At 45.4% G+C, this 17,848-nt stretch overlaps 1 protein-coding gene across 2 annotated transcripts in view; it reads right to left on the reverse strand.

Moving 5' to 3' along the window:
• The window catches only part of LOC126536375 (very long chain fatty acid elongase 4-like), an 81,786-nt gene extending 70,554 nt beyond the window's left edge, over nucleotides 1–11,232 (reverse strand). For both annotated transcript variants that reach the window (XM_050183306.3, XM_055073961.2), the window contains exon 1: nucleotides 11,164–11,232. The gene's annotated coding sequence lies outside the window, so the exon portion shown is untranslated. The remainder of the gene's footprint in view (nucleotides 1–11,163) is intronic.
• Nucleotides 11,233–17,848: the final 6,616 nt, after the last annotated feature.

Here is a 17,848-nt window from a genome sequence, read left to right on the forward strand (position 1 = left end):
AGGGTAAGAAAAGTCCAAGATATATTCCATTGACTACGAGCTAGATGAATTGCCTTTAAGAGGGCAATCAACAGTAGGCCCTGAACCAAGACATTGAATATGACCTTAAAACGTATGCGAGAACAGCATCAAGCGAAATGAACTAAGAGAAACTTATTACTCAGTACGCGGCCTCCCCCTTGCAAACGCAGAGGGGGCAAAAAAGCGAAACCTTTGCAGTAATAATGCTCGAAAAAGAAACAGGCAGCTTCACCAAATGGGTTCTGCGGAAATGCAAAAGTGATGCACTAGAGCGAAACTGTCATAGATGATAATGTAGCCACAAGCCACAAACGAAACCCGTGGGCTTTCCTTGGGAAGGAAACTTTATGGTTGAAGAAAAATTTCGTTAGTAACGTCGCGATTTTCTTTAGCTGGAGGACGCTTTCTTTCAAGAGCAGGCAGCCTACGCACCTCCCAGACAATATCTCAGCCACGCAAGTGCCATTCCCGGCATCAGAACGGAAGGACAGCCCAGCAGTTATGTCTAGCGAACCTGACGCGCTGGAAACTCTGAATCACTTTGTCATGTACTGCTCGCTGTTTTTTTCTTCCTTAAATACGTCTACACTTGTGCGAGATTTCACCTTATTTCGATAGAAGTTATACAGAAGTTATAGGCTCACTTGCGCCGTCATAGTGCTGTCACGGTATTGAGGCGCATGCGCGGGCCACGCGTGGAGCGTTAGGAGGCCTCCATAGAAGCGAGATACGCGTTTCCATGGCTCTAAAAGTGAAAAAGCCGAGTGGACACCCCTTCAGGCTATATGCTCAGTCGACTCTGCAGCGGAGCCAGCGCGGCTTTCTCCCTCCCTCTTCTGTCACGAGCGCTGTGCGCGCAAATACTGAGCAGCTGTACGCATATGCCACGCCGTGATGGAGACAGTGGTCCGAGCGGAACGGACAGTGCACTTCAACCTACGAACTTCGGCCTCATCTCGCGCACCATTGAGGTGCGACGCCTGCAACGCCGGTGACGGCGGTCCTCATCACGCCAGCGTTCTGAGACGCCTGCATGGTAACTGACAGGGCGCTGTCTCTGGTGCGCAGGAACAGGTTACCTGGCGTGCGGTATCATGCCAACACCTCGCCCCCGTATTCTTAGAACTTCTGAGGAGTTTCGGCACAACGCTAAACCTTGCTCACCATCGCTTTCAGCGCTTCGCCTTTTGAGCGAGGCTGCCCATTTTTTTTCTTACAAAACACACACACACACACACACACATACATACATACATACATACATACATACATACATACATACATACATACATACATACATACATGCATACATACATACATACATACATACATGCATACATACATACATACATACATACATACATACATACATACATACATACATACATACATACATACATACATACATACATACATACATACATACATACATACATACATACATACATACATACATACATACATACATACATACATACATACATACGTGTCTTTATTATGTGCCCACAAGCACCACTAAGGTTACATGTATCGTGCTTTGTCTTTGTCACACTTCACTGAATCTTTGCGGACGGCTTAGCTGATGCTCTGATACCCTCGCAGATATCACAGAATTAGCTTAGCTGAAGTTCACACGCTGTTCGCAACTGTGAGAAGGCCTTCCACTGGCTACCACATCAGTCACTCGCTCTGCTAAGCTTAATTTCAACATTAGCAATTCATTGAGAGCTTTTATAGGGTTTTGTCACACACTCTTTGCGGCTTTCGCTAGTATATCATCATCATCAGCAGCAGCAGCAGCAGCAGCAGCAGCAGCAGCAGCAGCAGCAGCAGCAGCCTGGCTATGCACACTGCAGGGCAAAGGCCTCTCCCATACTTCTCCAACTACCCCGGTCACGTGCTAATTGTTGCCATGCTTTCCGTGCATACTTCTTAATCTCATCCGCCCACCTAACTTTCTGCCGCCCTCGGCTACGTTTCCCTTCTCTTGGAATCCAGTCCGTAACCCTTAATGACCATCGGTTATCTTCCCTGCTCATTACATGCCCTGTCCATGCCCATTTCTTTTTCTTGATTTCAACGTAGACGTCATTAACTCGGGTTTGTTCCCTCACCCAATCTGCTCTCTTCTTATCCCCCTTAACGTTACACCCGTAATTCTTCTTTCCACAGCTCGTTGCGTCGTCCGCAATTCAAGTAGAACCCTTTCCGTAAGCCTCCAGGTTTATACCCCGTATTTGAGTACTGGTAAGACACAGCTGTTATACACTTTTCTTTTGAGGGATAATGGTAACCTGCTGTTCATGATCTGAGAATACCTGCCAAACGCTAGTATAGACGCAAGGCCTACTATGCTCCTGCGAAGCATAAGCCCATGGCCCAGTCTGTGGCCTTGTCTCTATAGGAATGCCTCATTCACTTCGGTACTCGCCGTCATCGTGGCGATGGCGATCGCTTCAATATCGCCCGCAAGTTCTTTCTGTGCGGACATAGATGACCAGTTACACGTGCCACGTGCGTTTCACAGGACGCGCACTGAACAGCTGACGAAGCAAGTGTGATGGTCATGACTGGCCGAGCATCGCGAGTGCCGCACGTGCTGGCCGGTAGGTAAAGATGAGGTACATTGAGGAGGTGGGGAGAGGAAGGAGGAGGATGACACGAAACAACTGTGGCCTCGAGAGGTGTTGTAGAGCCCCTTCCGCAAAATGATCAGTTCTAATAGAAAAGAAGCCATGCGACAACGAAAGTCTAGTGTTCACGGCCCCGCATCTGCGGCGGAACACTTCATCTCTCCATATTGAACAAAACACGGACGGTGTGCGCGGCACTGGATCCACCGTGTTCCTTAATAACAGCTTCCTCCTCACTCTCGTCCTCGACGTCATTGCGAGGCAGCTCCTCGCATTGAGCTCGTCGCTTTTCAAGATCTTTTTTTTTTTTTTTTTCGTTCCCTCACCTCGTCTCCCTGTTGACTCTGGGCATCAAGCTCGTTTAACTTCCACCGACTTGGAAGAAACGCCGACGGCGTACCCGCCAGACAAGCGCATGCACTGCCGGCCGTGTCGAGGTTCGATATTCCGAGGAGAGCACCCGGCTGTTTCCATATTTCACGGGTCCCAAGGCCCAGTTCCCGCGGTTTCCATATTTAGTCTCTCGTGGATAGAGGGCGCGTTTGCGATGCACGCATCGCGCATTTCGAGGACGGCGTGGCTGCTTTCGCAATGCGCATTTCGAAGTGGCATTCAAAATGGCTAAGGAAGCGCGTAGCATGAAAACAGCTTGCTCTCTTTTTTTTCTTTTTCTCGTTCTGCCACTTCCCGCTAAGCTCATTGCCCAAAATACTTTTACATTGTTTTGTTTCAATAGTTTGCATTGACGCTTTAAGTTATTCCCTAAAGTAGTCCCCATGTACATATCTTGCTGTGTAGCGTTTATACAGGTATTTCCTACAGATGGGGCAATTAGATGACATTGTGAGAGCTACTACGTCCAAGCTTTCCTGGCGACAGTCATGCAAGAAAAAGCCTTACATAATGAAGTCATGCCGAAGAACGGCAAACTTCAAATGTGTTGCGGGTAAGTATGCTCCAAAAGCAGTAACTTATATGCCTAATACAATTATCTAATTACAATTATCTAATTTATAATTGTAATTGACCGTGGAGGCTATGACAACCTGTCGACACAAACCTGTTGCGAAAGCAGAATCACGTTATTTAGCACTGGTTATTTTGTTTTTCTGCATTTGTTAAGGTTTTAAAAAATCGTGTCATTCTTCCCTCGAGTGACTGTAATGCGATAGCGCTGCGAGATCCTATGATCCTATTCTACCATCATATCCTACCGACGTCGTCATGACTTCGTGTATCTCGTGACCCATTTGGGAGTTATACCAATACGATTTACTCCTGCTGCTGTACTGCGGCTGTATACGAGCACGACGATGCATATGGCGCTCTGGTATGAGGGTTCGCGTTTTTTTAGCACACTGCCGGCGAAATTGGACCACTCATTCATTTCCGTTCAGCGCCGACACACAAGAGAAGCGGGTCTCAATACGAGAAGGCTGCCAGATTATCTCCGGACTTCATTGTGTCCAGCATCGGGCCCTACCGAGGTACTGCATTTCGCGAAAACTGTCCTATACATGCATATGTATAACAATTCACGTTGCTTGGAAAAACATTGAAATAAAGAAATAGGTTAAAGAAAAGTGTTGTCAAAGGATAAGCCCGTTCGCGGTTGCTCTGTGCAGTTACTATTAAGGGAGCCTAACAAACAAGAAGCAAGCAAACAAGAGACTTAACATCAACGCGTGGCACGTCAAAGCAGGCGCGAGAGGAGAAATCGGTGTTCGTAAAGAGGCCACTACTTGCGCTTCGGCAGCAAGCTCGTTTTCTTTTTTTTCTTCGTAGGGGGCACCGAGGTAAGAGGACAAATACAGTTGGCCACGAGGGTCAGAAATCGACCGCTTCACCGTCGCCTCTGTTTACCTGGCGGAGGCCCCCTTTCACGCCTCGCCTTTCGTGCGCCGTCAAGGACGACACGTCTTGACTGAACAGTTTGCCGAGCCGGTGTTCCGATTCGATTCATCATTCTCCTCGTTGCCGTGAAGAAAAAAGAAAAGAAAGAAACAGAATAGAAGGGACTCCACAAGGAACCGTTTCTATACACGGAGCGAATATCGTATCTTTTTTTACTTGGGCCATGCACTATATCCGGCATATACACTCGCTTTCAGGCACCGCTCAATTCCTTCCGTGTTCTGCCCTCAATGAGCTACCTGCTTTCTGCGGTGATTTGATTATTTCACCCTTTTTATTTGTGACCAATGGCCGTCGGCCGTCTCGCGGCTTCTTCATTAAATATCATGTCTGGCCCGATTATTCACTTTGTTTCTCTCCACCTAGTTCCTCGAGACGGACATCGCCATTCTCTTGAACACGAAAGCGCTTTTGGCAAATAAGGTCGAGCAGCAAACGTTTTGCCACAACTACCGGCAAAACTTGCATGTCCCGGTTGGCAAGCATGTGAGTCGCACTGCTATTTTTAGCTTAATACAATGTATTTTACATTGAGATTTGCTCATCAAGCACGTGCATATCTTGCGGGCTTACAGAAATTTGTAGCCTGAAATCAAGACAATCTCGGTGGCAGGCACTCTGAAGCCAGCCTAATCTGTCATGTCACCTCTTTCGTTGAGATGTGCGCCTTTTGTTTTAAGGCTGCTACGTGCTGTTGCAGTTTTTAAGGGCTACAGCATTGGACAAGCGGCTGTAGCATGAACAGATGTTCATAGTGCTGCAAGTGCTACTGTGCTGTGCGGTGACAGTGTGCGGCGACAGTGACCAACTGTGATAGCATGTCTGTGCTCCTTTCTTTCTTTATCTCTGCTTTGTTATCACTTTACCTCCACCGCCCCTCTTTCCCCAGCGTAGGGTAGCAAACCGGATCTTCCCCTCTGGTTAACCTCCCGGCCTTTCCCCTTTCCTCTATCTCTATCCCTCTCTCTACGTGCGTGTTGAAGCCTGCCAAGAATGCATAGTCGTCGATACTTGGGCGATAGTTCTGTGCTTTATGCGTCCGGTACTTATACTCCAACAGCCGACTATCAGCCCGCCGTGTGAACAGTTTCATCGTATACTCCGCTTAATATCTAGCGTCCAACGCTGTGGAAGCTGCGCATGGAGTTCTGTGATCAAAATCTATCACTCCGCACGTTTCCTGGTCGTGTCTCGCGGTCGCACGTGATCGCGTGAACCTGAGCCTGAGGCGGCCGCAGCGGGCCGCTAATGAAAAACTCGAAAAGAAAGACGACGTAAAGCAAAATGATCTAAAACGACGTAACAACAGCCGTATAACAGAGTTTGTTCACTTTTAGGGATGGAAACTTTTTGAAGACAGTATCTTCCTTGGCAGTTACCGCAACATTTTCATAAGGAGTATGCCTGTTTCGAGACTCTAACCTCTTTCGTGGGCCGATCCCGAGCATAATGCAGCCTAAAAATTTGACATAACTGATGATGGTCACTGAGGATGATGACGACTGTGATCACGATGATGACGACGACAATGATGATCATTATGATTATTGGGGTGATGATGATGACAACGACGACGATGATGATGATGATGATGACAAAATGTTAGAAGGCGATTCGACCTCTAGTTAACGTCGATCAAACGTTGTTGCTGCAGCGCGGCTTTCCCAATGAATTATGCGGTTCATGCATCCCATACTTGGCCCCAACTCGCCCAGGGAGACATTGTCTTTCATCGACTGCAACAACTACAGGTTGAATCGTCTTCCAACTTTTTATTTAGTACTGAGCCTAAATAAAGAATAGTTCCACATAACTGCTGGAAAAAGACACCATTTCTTGTTGCGAACGCTTCTGATGCAACAACTCTTGCTATCCTCCACGGAGTCGCACGTTATATATGAAACGGGGTACAGTGTTGCGCCATCCAGTATATTGCTGTTTAAAAGAGTGCACGTTATACACATATCCAGTATAATATATGTATGCTAAACTTCTTTAGTATGTTATGTGTATATGTTACATATATGGTGCTGTCATAATAATCCACTTGTCTGTCGGCTTTTTTAGGATTGTGACTAATGAAAATCTGGCCCCTCGGTTTCCTTTCCTCTCGTTCACATATGCATACTGTACCTGTTATGCCTACGTTGCATGCACTGTGATGTACGAGGTTAACACATGTATATAGCGTCATATGTGAAGAACGCTAAATTTTCATTATAGAAGGTCGGCGCCGCATTCGTGCGCTAGTAACCCCTATTTATTTATTTATTTATTTATTTATTTATTTATTTATTTATTTATTTATTTATTTAGTTATTTATTTATTTATTTATTTGAATACCTTCAGAGACCATAGGGCGTTACAAAAGAGAGTGGGGACAATAAATAGGAAATATAAAAACACAAATCAAATATTAGGTAACATATTCAAGCGCATTTTTAAAGTCACTGGGGTCCGTAATAGATACAATGGAGGTGGGCAAGTGGTTCCAAACATTACAATTTTGAGGGATGAAAGAATGAAATTGTTGGTTAGCGTGACAACGAGGAACAAGCACTTTATAACGATGGTCAATACGAGGTGATATGAATGAAGGATGGGTAAGTAATTCGTGCTTAAGGCGAGGGTTATGGTAGTAAATATTATGAAATAAGTAGAGACGTCCTAGTTTCCTTCGTAAGGAAAGGGGTGGAAGCTGTAACGCTGTTTTCATGGATGAAACACTGGCAAGACGGGAGTAGTTGGAAAAAATGAAGCGTGCGCTGCAATTCTGCACAGTTTCAAGGTGACTAATAAGACTTTCAGTAAATGGATCCCACACAGCTTATGCATATTTTAGTTTGGAACGAACAAAAGTTTTATAAAGAAGGAGCTTAAGAGAAGAATGGGGTCATTGAAAAATTACGCCGCAGGTACCCAAGCATGCGGTTAGCATTACTGACAATATAATTAATGTGTGGTTGCCAAGACGGGTTAGAATTAATGTGGACCCCTAAGTATATGTAAGTAGTCACTTCTTCGAGAGAGGAACCATTTATGTTATACTCACAAGCGTTAGTGGAAAGTTTACGATAAATTTTCATTAGTTTGCACTTCGTTGCGTTGAGTTTCATTTTTCATGTGTTACACCAATCACAAATATTGTTAAGGTCAGTCTGTAGTAGCGATGTGTCATCATCGGAGGAAATCATGCGATATACAACACAGTCGTTTGCAAAAAGCCTAATAGAGGAATTAACACAATCAGGTAAATCGTAAGCCACTTCGCCCACCTTCCAATCACAAGGCAACACACCAGAATTTAAAGTCCGAGCGAAAAGTTCATACAAAAAAATGGACGAGTAAGCAACCGCACTTTTCAAAAACTTTGCGTTTACGCCATCGACGCCGCATGATGACGAAACCTTTAAATTGTTCATAAGGCCAACGATACCATCGCAATCAGTTACTACAGGATCCATTGTAGGAAAGCTCACGTCACAAAATTCGGGCAGGCGCTCAGCACGCTCATCTAAAAATGTTTTCGAAAATACATCGTTGAATACGTAACAAAACTGCGAAAGAAAAACGGTAACACCACTGTCGTCAGTTATTGACAACACGTTTTCGCAGGCACCCTTACTAACACTCCAGAACTTTTTGGGACTGTCAATTAAAAAACTCCCGCGGCGTAATTTTTGCTGCCAGATCACTTCTGCACAAATTTTCTCGTACCTTCTTTCTCAGCGCAGTGGATATTGGGAAAACTGAAGACAAAAAAAATGTATATTATCCTTATGAATAGAACCATTTAGTGCGTGTCCGAATTTGGGATTTCACGTGCCGAAACCGCGGTCTAATTATGAAGCCTGCCACGTAGCAGGGGACCGCAAATTAAATTTGACCGCTTGGGGTTCTTTGACGTGCACCCAATTGTGCTCGGTACGCAAGCGATTTTCTATTTCGTCCCCGTCGGAATGCGGCTGCCTCGGTTGGGATTGAACCCGCAACCTCGAACTCAGCAGCGCAGTTCCGAAGCCATTGAGCTACCGCGCCGGGTAGCGCAAGCCTGTCTCTCGTGCTTATGGTAAGCACTCGGCCTTCCTTAAAGTACAAAGCAGCCCTAAGACAAGTGATTGTTAACTGGAGAAAGCTTTGGTTGGCTTCCCTGCCGTTGTGTCAGTAAATAATGGGGCTGCAAGACAAAGGAACCAGTAAATAAAGAAGTAACACTTCATATAAAGGCGAAAAGGCGATGTACGCGATAGGAACGCTGAAAGGGGAAAATGTCATCCACTTCACTGTAGCAAGAAACTATGAAGGAAATTTAGGGGTTTCTCGGAAAGAAAAAAAGGAGGAACCTTCGCAGTGGAAGAAGTTTTGTAGCTTCATGCTGCCGCCGGGTGGATGATTATTTTCCCTTTCATAATTTTCCTCCAGCATGCAGACTTCCGCAGAACTGCTTTGCCAGCAATAATAACCTTGTTGTTTACAAAGCAACTCTAAAGACAAATACTAACTAAAGTTATATTAGCAGAGTGCATTCCTGTAGTTGCAAACATGTCAGCCTCACCATGAGTAAAGGCCTGGCAAAGCAGAAAGTAGGCGAAAACGAATGGTGGCCAACAACATCACTTCGACATTGCCGCACCACCACCTGACGACGTCGCTATTTCTTGGCAGTTTCTCGTTGAGGCTGCCTAATAGTTTGTCAATACATATTACCGTGTACCACAGTGTTACAAAGTATCGTGTACATTCTAAAGAAAACACACTCAACCTAGTAACTTTAGTGGATGGACTTTACCTTCACAAAGCGTTCAAGAAACCCAGATGATCAAAGTCAACCTGTCCTAGTACGTCGTCTCTCATAGTCCTTGTGTTGGTGTGGAACGTCAAGCCTTAGCAATGAATCCTTTAGCTGCGCGAGAACGTCCCCAGTAGGCTGAAATGGTGCGAAGTCGGTGACGTCACATGTTGGTGCTGTTCTTTAGGCGCTAATTGAAAATTGAAAGCTCGGCCTTTGCTTTATCATATAATAGTCAATATATATGCTCCCCGTAGTGCAAATGGAGGTTTAAAAGAATAACCCATTACTCTAAACAGACCCCATTGCGGGTATGTATCACCAGCGGAACAGCCCCTTGAAAACGTTCAGCGCAAATGTAGGTATCCTTATTTGGTCTTCAAGGGGAGTACGGTAGCGCGATTAAAAGACGGGACAAAAGAAGACACATAGGGACACACACAGCGCCCACATTGCAACCCTCATTGCAACCCTCGTGAACTTATTTGGTCGCTGTATACGGTGCTAAGCGTGTTTGTCTTGCATAAGTACATTTACTGCGGCTAGAAAGGGTGGATGCGAACCACGTTAAGTACCGCTCTGTGGAAGGCCGTCAATTCCGTTTTGTTTTAAACTGCCTGCTGTGAATACTCCATTTCTGTAGAGAGAGAGAGAGAGAGAGAGGAGATATGATACAAGAATTTTGAAACGCTAACCGTGAGCGTACTTATCTATGTCAGCACCAACAGTGCAATAGTGTCAAACCTATAGCAAGATATATTGTAATTTTAAAAGTTGTGTTGTCGGTCGCAGATGGTCGCGCGCTGTGGAAACTAGCCCATCCTGGCAACGGTGGATAACGACATTTAGCATATATTTTGGAGGCACAACAATGGTTACTAGCCCATGAAGTACAACCACTTCCTTCAATTCGGTGAACAGCTAGCAAATAGGAGCACACGCTTTCTCCATTGTCCGTCCCAAATTTCTTTAATCTCACAAACGTTATCTTTCTTGATACGCGCATTTCAATACCTCTAGGTTCTGCTTTAAAGCACGAGAAACTTGACTCAAAGCCCATAGCTAATGTTTTCGATATCCTGGAACGGGTCTTCAGTCCCGCATAGTCGAGAAAAGCCAGTTAATGATTACTATAGCGATTGATTGTAGAGTGAAGTAACATTTCACTGTTTGTTTGTTTGTTTGCACGACTGTACCCTCTGCGGCCACGTATAAAAAGCGAACTCTTGCCGCGGCGTCGTCTCTGGGCCTTAAACGAGCGGCGCCTAATCGCGCTCGCCGTAACGAGCCGGGAAAAGCAGCGCTCTCTCGAGCGCGGTCGCACGTCGCGTGCGTCTCACACCCACAGCAACGGCGTACGCGTCGTGTCGATAAACCTGCAGTGCACGCCCACCCGCTATACCACGCTCTCGCTTTGTCCGCAGCCACGACGCACTGCCGACGTGAAATCTGCGCGAATTTCGCATTGTTCCTTTTCCCTCCCTTTTTTTCTCGCCACGCCGGCTTCTTGCATAATGACGTCAGAAGCAGCTTTCCATCACCGAGTGTAGCTAGAAGCCGTTACACAACGTCCTGTTCCACCGATTCAGGAGGACTGACGGCAAACTCGCGACGGCGTGCTTCGGCGCAGCTCCCGTCTCGAACCGGCATCACTGGACAACTCTCTGGATGAGCACGGGACAACCGATCATCTTCCGGGAATGCGGGGTATTGGCGACACACCCTCGCGCGACGGCTGTCGCGATCTCGCGCTCGGTCGCTTCACGTCGAAGCGAATAGGTCGGCTACAAAGAGGTTATACTCACGCATCGGTCCCATCCTTGGGTTCACGCCACTCCGGGCCGGGCGGCTGACATCTTGCAAATCGATACCCGCGGTTGCTACGGGAGACTGACACTATGCGGCGCCCTAGTCGGTACAGTGGCATATAGAATGTCTGTCACGGTGATATATAGAACGGCAATGCAAGACGTAAACTTGGAACTGTTGAAGTGGGTAGGGAAAAACTATATACTGGAGGAACTGCAGAATGGGTTCAGGCCAGGCGGACGCTTGGAGAATATGTTAAGTCGTAATAACTCAGTGCATAGAAATTTCAGTAGCTCAGAATAGACCTTCATCGATAATATTTCTAGATATTAAAGGAGCCTATGATAACGTAGACAGGGAATTGTTGTGGGATATCCTTAAGAGGAAGCTTTAGCTTGGGCCCAACTCCGAAGCGGCCTATTCAAATACATGTAAAATGAAAAAAAAAACATGTTTCTGAGATAACCCCTGGACTGATTTTAACGAAATTTGTTGCACTTGAGGGCGAAAGTTAAATTCTAGTGACTGTTGGAAGCGGAATTTGGATTTAGAGTCTGAATTTTCTTACAAGAATTTTCAAAAATACGAGAGTTTGAAAAAATATAGAAGCACGAAATTTATAAAGCAATAGCTCTGCATCAAGAACAGATATCGCGGTTCTGCAAAGGGCATCATCATCATTAGATCATTGAAAGCGGACAAATTTTATATGTCATTTTACATCTTACCTGAATTTGTTACGTTGTTTACAAGGGTTTTGCAAAAGCTGTATTTACACGTTACTAAATTTTTTTAGATTATTGTGTGACATATCAATTTTGTCCGCTTTAGATGTACTATTAGATGCGATTCCCAGAATAGTAGTATCATTTTTCGTTGCTGAGTTACAGTGTTGTAAATTTGATAGTTTCGTTTTTGAAATTTTTGATTTTTGCCCATTTTTAATAAAAAATTGACAACCTAAATCGAAAATTCGAAACCAACAGTCACTAGATTTTAAGTTTTTCATTTAAATGCAACAAAGCTCGTCAAATTTGGTACAGCGGTTACCGAGAAAAACGAATTCTCCTTTTACATGTATTTAGATAGGAGCAGCCGAGCTAAAGCTTCCTTTCAAGCACGAAGGCATAGAGGACGATTTCGCGGAGCTGCATAGGGAGCTATATAGAGACAACCGAGTACAAGTTGTATGGGAAGGTCGAAAAGGTAATGAAGTGGTGAGAATTCACCAAGGGCTGAAGCAAGTATGTCCGCTGTCTCCATTATTGTTCACGCTTTATGTTAAGGGCATAGAAAGACGACTACAAAAGAGCGAATTAGGGTTTGATTTATCCTATATGCGTAATGGACAAATGGGGCAACAGAAGCTCCTTGGACTGATGTATGCGGACGACGTAGGGTTACTAGCGGACAATGAAAGAGATTTACAGACACTAGCGAATATATGTGGCTACGCCAGCAACAAATCTAGGGCTCGAGTTTAGCACAGAGAAATCGAGAATTATTATCTCTAATGAAGAGACGAGTAATTACGTGGTGTCAATTCAATAGTAAGTCATACCAATTGTCAAGCAATATAAATAGCTCGGCGTATACATCAAAGAAGGAAAAAACTTACTCAAGCACCCACCAAGAGAATCTAAAAGTAAAGGAAAATCGCAATACTGCAATAATGAAACGCAGATCACTGTGGGGCCACAATGAGTTTGAGATGGTACGTGGAATCTGGCAAGGAGTAATGGTGGCAGCGCTAACGTTTTCAAATGCCATTTTATGCTTAAAATAGGATATCTTATCGGGGTTGGAAGTTACCCAAAGATAGGTAGGCCGGTTGGGTTTGGAAGCCCACGGCAAAACCACAAATGAGGCAGTGCAGAGTGACATGGGGTGAGCCTCATTTGAAGTCAAGAGAAGCACAGAACAAGATTAGTTTTCGAGAAAGACTCAGGAACGTGAATGAAAATAGGCAGCTAAAGAGCACAATTATCTGTACTTGATAAGAGTGGGAACGGAATGGAGGAAGAGATCAAAGAAAGTTGGCAACCAAGTACAGCGTAAGTGAAAGTGTAAATAGACAGCCAGAAGTCATCAGAAAGAGGGAGAAACAGAGACAGTTAATTGGTGGCAATGAATGGAAACAAAATGAACCACGAAAATTTATAAGAATGAGAAGAAAGAAATTAGAAGGGGGAATCCGTACCATAACACAAACGACAGTGCCTTGCCATTTGATGCTCCAGTCGGTTGCCTAAGGACGAAAACGTACCGGAGCAAATATTCGGAACTAGATGAGGCATGTGTGTGCTGCAGCAAAGACCCAGAGACCACTGAGCGGAATACGAAGGGGTTATCCCAGTGACAACCGTAGGTAACGTACACCTTCCAGAAGCGCTTGGGTTTTAAAGTGAGCGGAAGCGTCAGCAGGGCAGTAGTCGAGATAAGCAAGATACGTTTACAGTACTGGCGGGAAAAAAGCAGGGAAGAGATTGATACGACTGGATCTCATACAGTCATAGCTAGCGGTGCAAGGTAGATTGTGAAGGAAAGAAAAGATTAAGGAGATGTATACAAAATGCTAGATAAAAAACATGTTACCATAGCAGATTAAATCAAGCAGGCTAGGTGATTATTTGTCACCGCCGCGTTTCAAAGCGGATGCCACTCATCATCATCGTCGTGACGCGTGTCCCGGAAAGTTCAACACTGTTTCGAGGAACCGCGCAGCTTAGCGAAGGTTCCAGTGCAGTAGCACATCAAGAATCTCTACAGCGACAGTCGCATTCTGCGGCTGCACTCGCGTCGTAGCCAACCAAATTGTTGTTGTTGTTGTTGTTGGGGGTAGCTTTTCCTGTAGCAATAGCCATGACTCTGTATAATATACTAACCATTCAATAAATAATGCACATCCCACGCACTGTGGGAATCAATATTATAGGAAGCATGCATTTCGCTGGAACCTGGCTATCTATCCTCGTTTGGATTGGATTGGATAAACTTTATTGAAGATCCTGCAGGCCGCACGTCGGCGCGCAGTGGGCGTTTCCCACGCAGGGATTGACAGGCAGTACCTGGCAGCCGCAGCGCGGGCCTGCTGGACGGCCCATTGCTGGTCTTGGAGTAGCGGGCTTCGTAGGGTCGTCTCCCACTTGTCCGAGGTAGAGTCGGGCGGAGCGTTTCTACACTCCCAGAGCCCGTGTCCTTGTTTGGAGTGCTGGAAAGTGTTGCCAGTAGGCGCCACAATGTTCGCGCGGCAGTGTACATGTCAAACACGATTTTGACGCGAATCTGTGTGTGACGACAATGGCCAGGGGACGGCACGGTGGCGGACGACGTCAGATTGACGATGGGGGCAACGACGACGACAACGACGACGACGACGAGGACGGTATTACGATCGATTTGTTGGATATTGACGACGAAACGTTACATCCCGTTCCGTTGCAGCTGGGGGCCGATTCCAAAAGTGGTAAAATGCCCCGCAGCGTGACAAAGCGGTACTTCCCACATGGTTAAAGTAGGGAGAAACTGCGGGCGCGCTTTCGATTTTATCAGCAAATTGTTGCTGTGCGACCTGACCCGGCGTGACGTAGGCACCAGCCGTCTCAAAATGCTAGTTAGATTCATACGAGAGCGCTAACGTGATTCATTATTCACTCGTTCCATGCATGCCCATGTGGCGTAATTGGTGTGTGGCAGATGGAGCGTAACGGTATAAAGTGGCGTAGTTTTGGCACATACCAAGTTAACGAAACGACCATGAGAGCACCAAGACGTAGGCGGCTAGATGGATGCTCTGAAAGTCGCAAATGCTCGTCAAGAAATGCTTCGCATTTAATACTACTGAAGGGAACGCTGTGTTGCTCTCCAATTTTTCGTATGTCGGCCACTTCGACCACGGGCACCGTGTTGCAGATCATATGGAATGCGAGAGTCCATACGTATCGCGTGGCTGATACTGGGCGATACACTGCAAAATCTAATGCGCGAAACTCTTTTTCGTGGCTCTTACACTTCGAGACACTAGTGCGTGCGTGCGTGCGTGCGTCCATCCTTTCTCCGGCTCTTGATAGCAGTGTAGGAAAACATTCATCGGCTGCAGAAAGGACTGAGGAGAAAACACGCCGTTATGTAACGTAACGTGGCCCGGCTCTTTCGTCACTTATTGAAAGCGCGGGAACAACCTCGCCGAACGTGCTTGACAAGATGAGTGACCGTAATTAGTGACTCTTGTAGAAGCTATTTCGAGCGCAGTTATTGTGCGTTACGGAAGAATAAATCACGGGCCCACGTCAGTGTGTTGCTTTTTGCGAAAACACGGTTCGCGAGAATGTTCGGCATTTGGGGCTAAAGGCTGATGCCAGAATTGTCCAACAGCCGCGTGCTAACAATAGCAAGGATCGTCAAAGTTCACTGCAAGGTCATGTAGGCGCCGTCGCTTCGTGAGCTACGATAGACAAAGGAACGCCCAATCCACGCATAAACAGCATGAATATTCAAATCGCTACTCTCTCCGAGAACGCTGGTTTCCCTTCAGCAGTACGTATGGCGTTTATGTAATGCGGCATAACTCCATTTACCTACATATTGGCCTGACACAGTTTTACTACATATTGACAGCAGTTTTGAGACTGCACAAATACAAGGCACGCGAAGCGGTAACGCAAGCGATGGATAAACGAAGCAAAGGAATCAAGCTGAGGAAGGTGGCGATCATTACATTTCACAGCATCCAAGCGAGAAGGAAAGCCACTGCAGAGCAAAGCTGTGCTTGACACCGCAGTCTCCGGTGTGTAAGCAGTAGATGTCGTAGATGATCTAGTCGCTGGCACGTGGCAATTTCAGGGATGACGGGGCAGTATGTGAGTCTGTACAGATGACCCAGAGGCTCACTGGTTTGCTTCAAGAGCTAAGTGGATGTTGCTTGCAGTGCTGCCAGCTCCGTGGCAACGGAAGAGATCCTGTGGCTGAGATTCGCGGAAATGTTGACTCTTTTTGATGGAATTCACACTGCTATGGCACATCAATTAGTGGTCACAGATCGAGTCATCAGGGTAGATATGACGACGCTGTTCGTAGCAGCAAGAGATGTGTTCGAGCACGAAGTATAAGTTAATGCTGGCACGTGGGTTTTTCGCTTGCATTTTACGCTTGGCACGGTTGTAGTAATAGGCCAGGCAGAGAACTTTCAAGGAAGCAATAAAGGCGCAGAAGGACCCAGCTGGTAGATAGGCGGAAGCATGTCGATGGCATCAGGAAGATATGTGCCGGAGAGAGGAGGCTCAGTGGCTCCACGCACACAGCTTTATGATAAAGACACCGCAGAGAAATTTGTTACTTCTGTATGCGTGACTTGCAAATGTCATAGGAATGGGCTTAGGAATGATGGGATATACGTGGATTTGCCTAAACTTCGTACTTCTGGCTTCGTGCGACCCTGCAGGTTCTTATAATATAACCTTCCGGAAGTTTGTTTCACCGCAAATTTGCGGATCGCCAACAATTGTAAATGTACAGAGTGTCCCACGTAACTTGAGCCAAACATTAAGAATATGCAAGTGCCACGTAGCTGGACCGAACTTAGGGAAAGTTGTTTGCCGTTGCTTGGAGATACTCAGATTATTTTTTTTTTGCATTTCGCCTAACTAGATAATAAGTCTTAATTAGTGAACAAACTTCCTAATTATTATAATTATATGAAACGTGTCAACCAGAATATTGTAGAGCAACATGAAAAACACCCGATACAGCTATCTGTTTTCCAATGCCTGCTACATAAAAGTGTTCTTGTTTGTATTCGCGGGCTTCTTCCACGCTCGTAAAGTTCCTCGAGCGGAGATATATATATATATATATATATATATATATATATATATATATATATATATATATATATATATATATATATATATATATATATATATATATATATATATATATATATATATATATATAAACGTAGTACTATAGCACGCAACAGAATTGCATCATAAATAGCCATTAAAAAAGCGACAAAGTGCCTCATCGACAAATCAATGTCCAATCTTTGAAAAATTGATTTACTACCCATGATTCCTGTGGTGGCTGAACTATTGCAGTACCAGATTTTACTTTGTAATATAAGCCTAAAATTCTACGAATCGAAGCAGTCGATTACTTCATTGACTCAGCAATACACGCAGCTTAATATGACTATTTGAATATCGTAAACAATTCAGCCAGACAGAGAAACTGCCTGAAAAAAAATACGTACGCGCTTATTATAATGCGAAGCATATTTTCACTCATACCAGGCATTTCGCGGTCGTTAGGTTCCTGTCAGGTTTCCTTTCTGGTCTCTTCAATAAAATGAAATTATATGTCTGATGGGATTTCGTTCAAAATGTCCCCCTAGCACTCAGTCCGATAGTCTACCTATAAGACCCCAAAGGCTTCCACACTTCTCTCTTTCCAACTAGCGCTTTGAACGATTGGCGCTTACGTCATGTCACACAGTAACAACCGTTTAAGAAAAGCGCGAGCGCCTGCGCCAGTTTGCATTAGTCCACAGACGTAACAATAGAATGTGTGAATAATTGCCAAATTTACCGCTGTCCCTCACCGGCGCCTTGTGCGTCGCATGGCAACAAGTTACCTACAAAAGCGGGAGCGTGCCAGTTGCCCCCATCCTTCGTTCTCGGCAGC

Source organism: Dermacentor andersoni, chromosome 4 (assembly GCF_023375885.2).
Source record: "Dermacentor andersoni chromosome 4, qqDerAnde1_hic_scaffold, whole genome shotgun sequence".
In the NCBI taxonomy this organism is placed as follows: Eukaryota; Metazoa; Arthropoda; class Arachnida; order Ixodida; family Ixodidae; genus Dermacentor; species Dermacentor andersoni.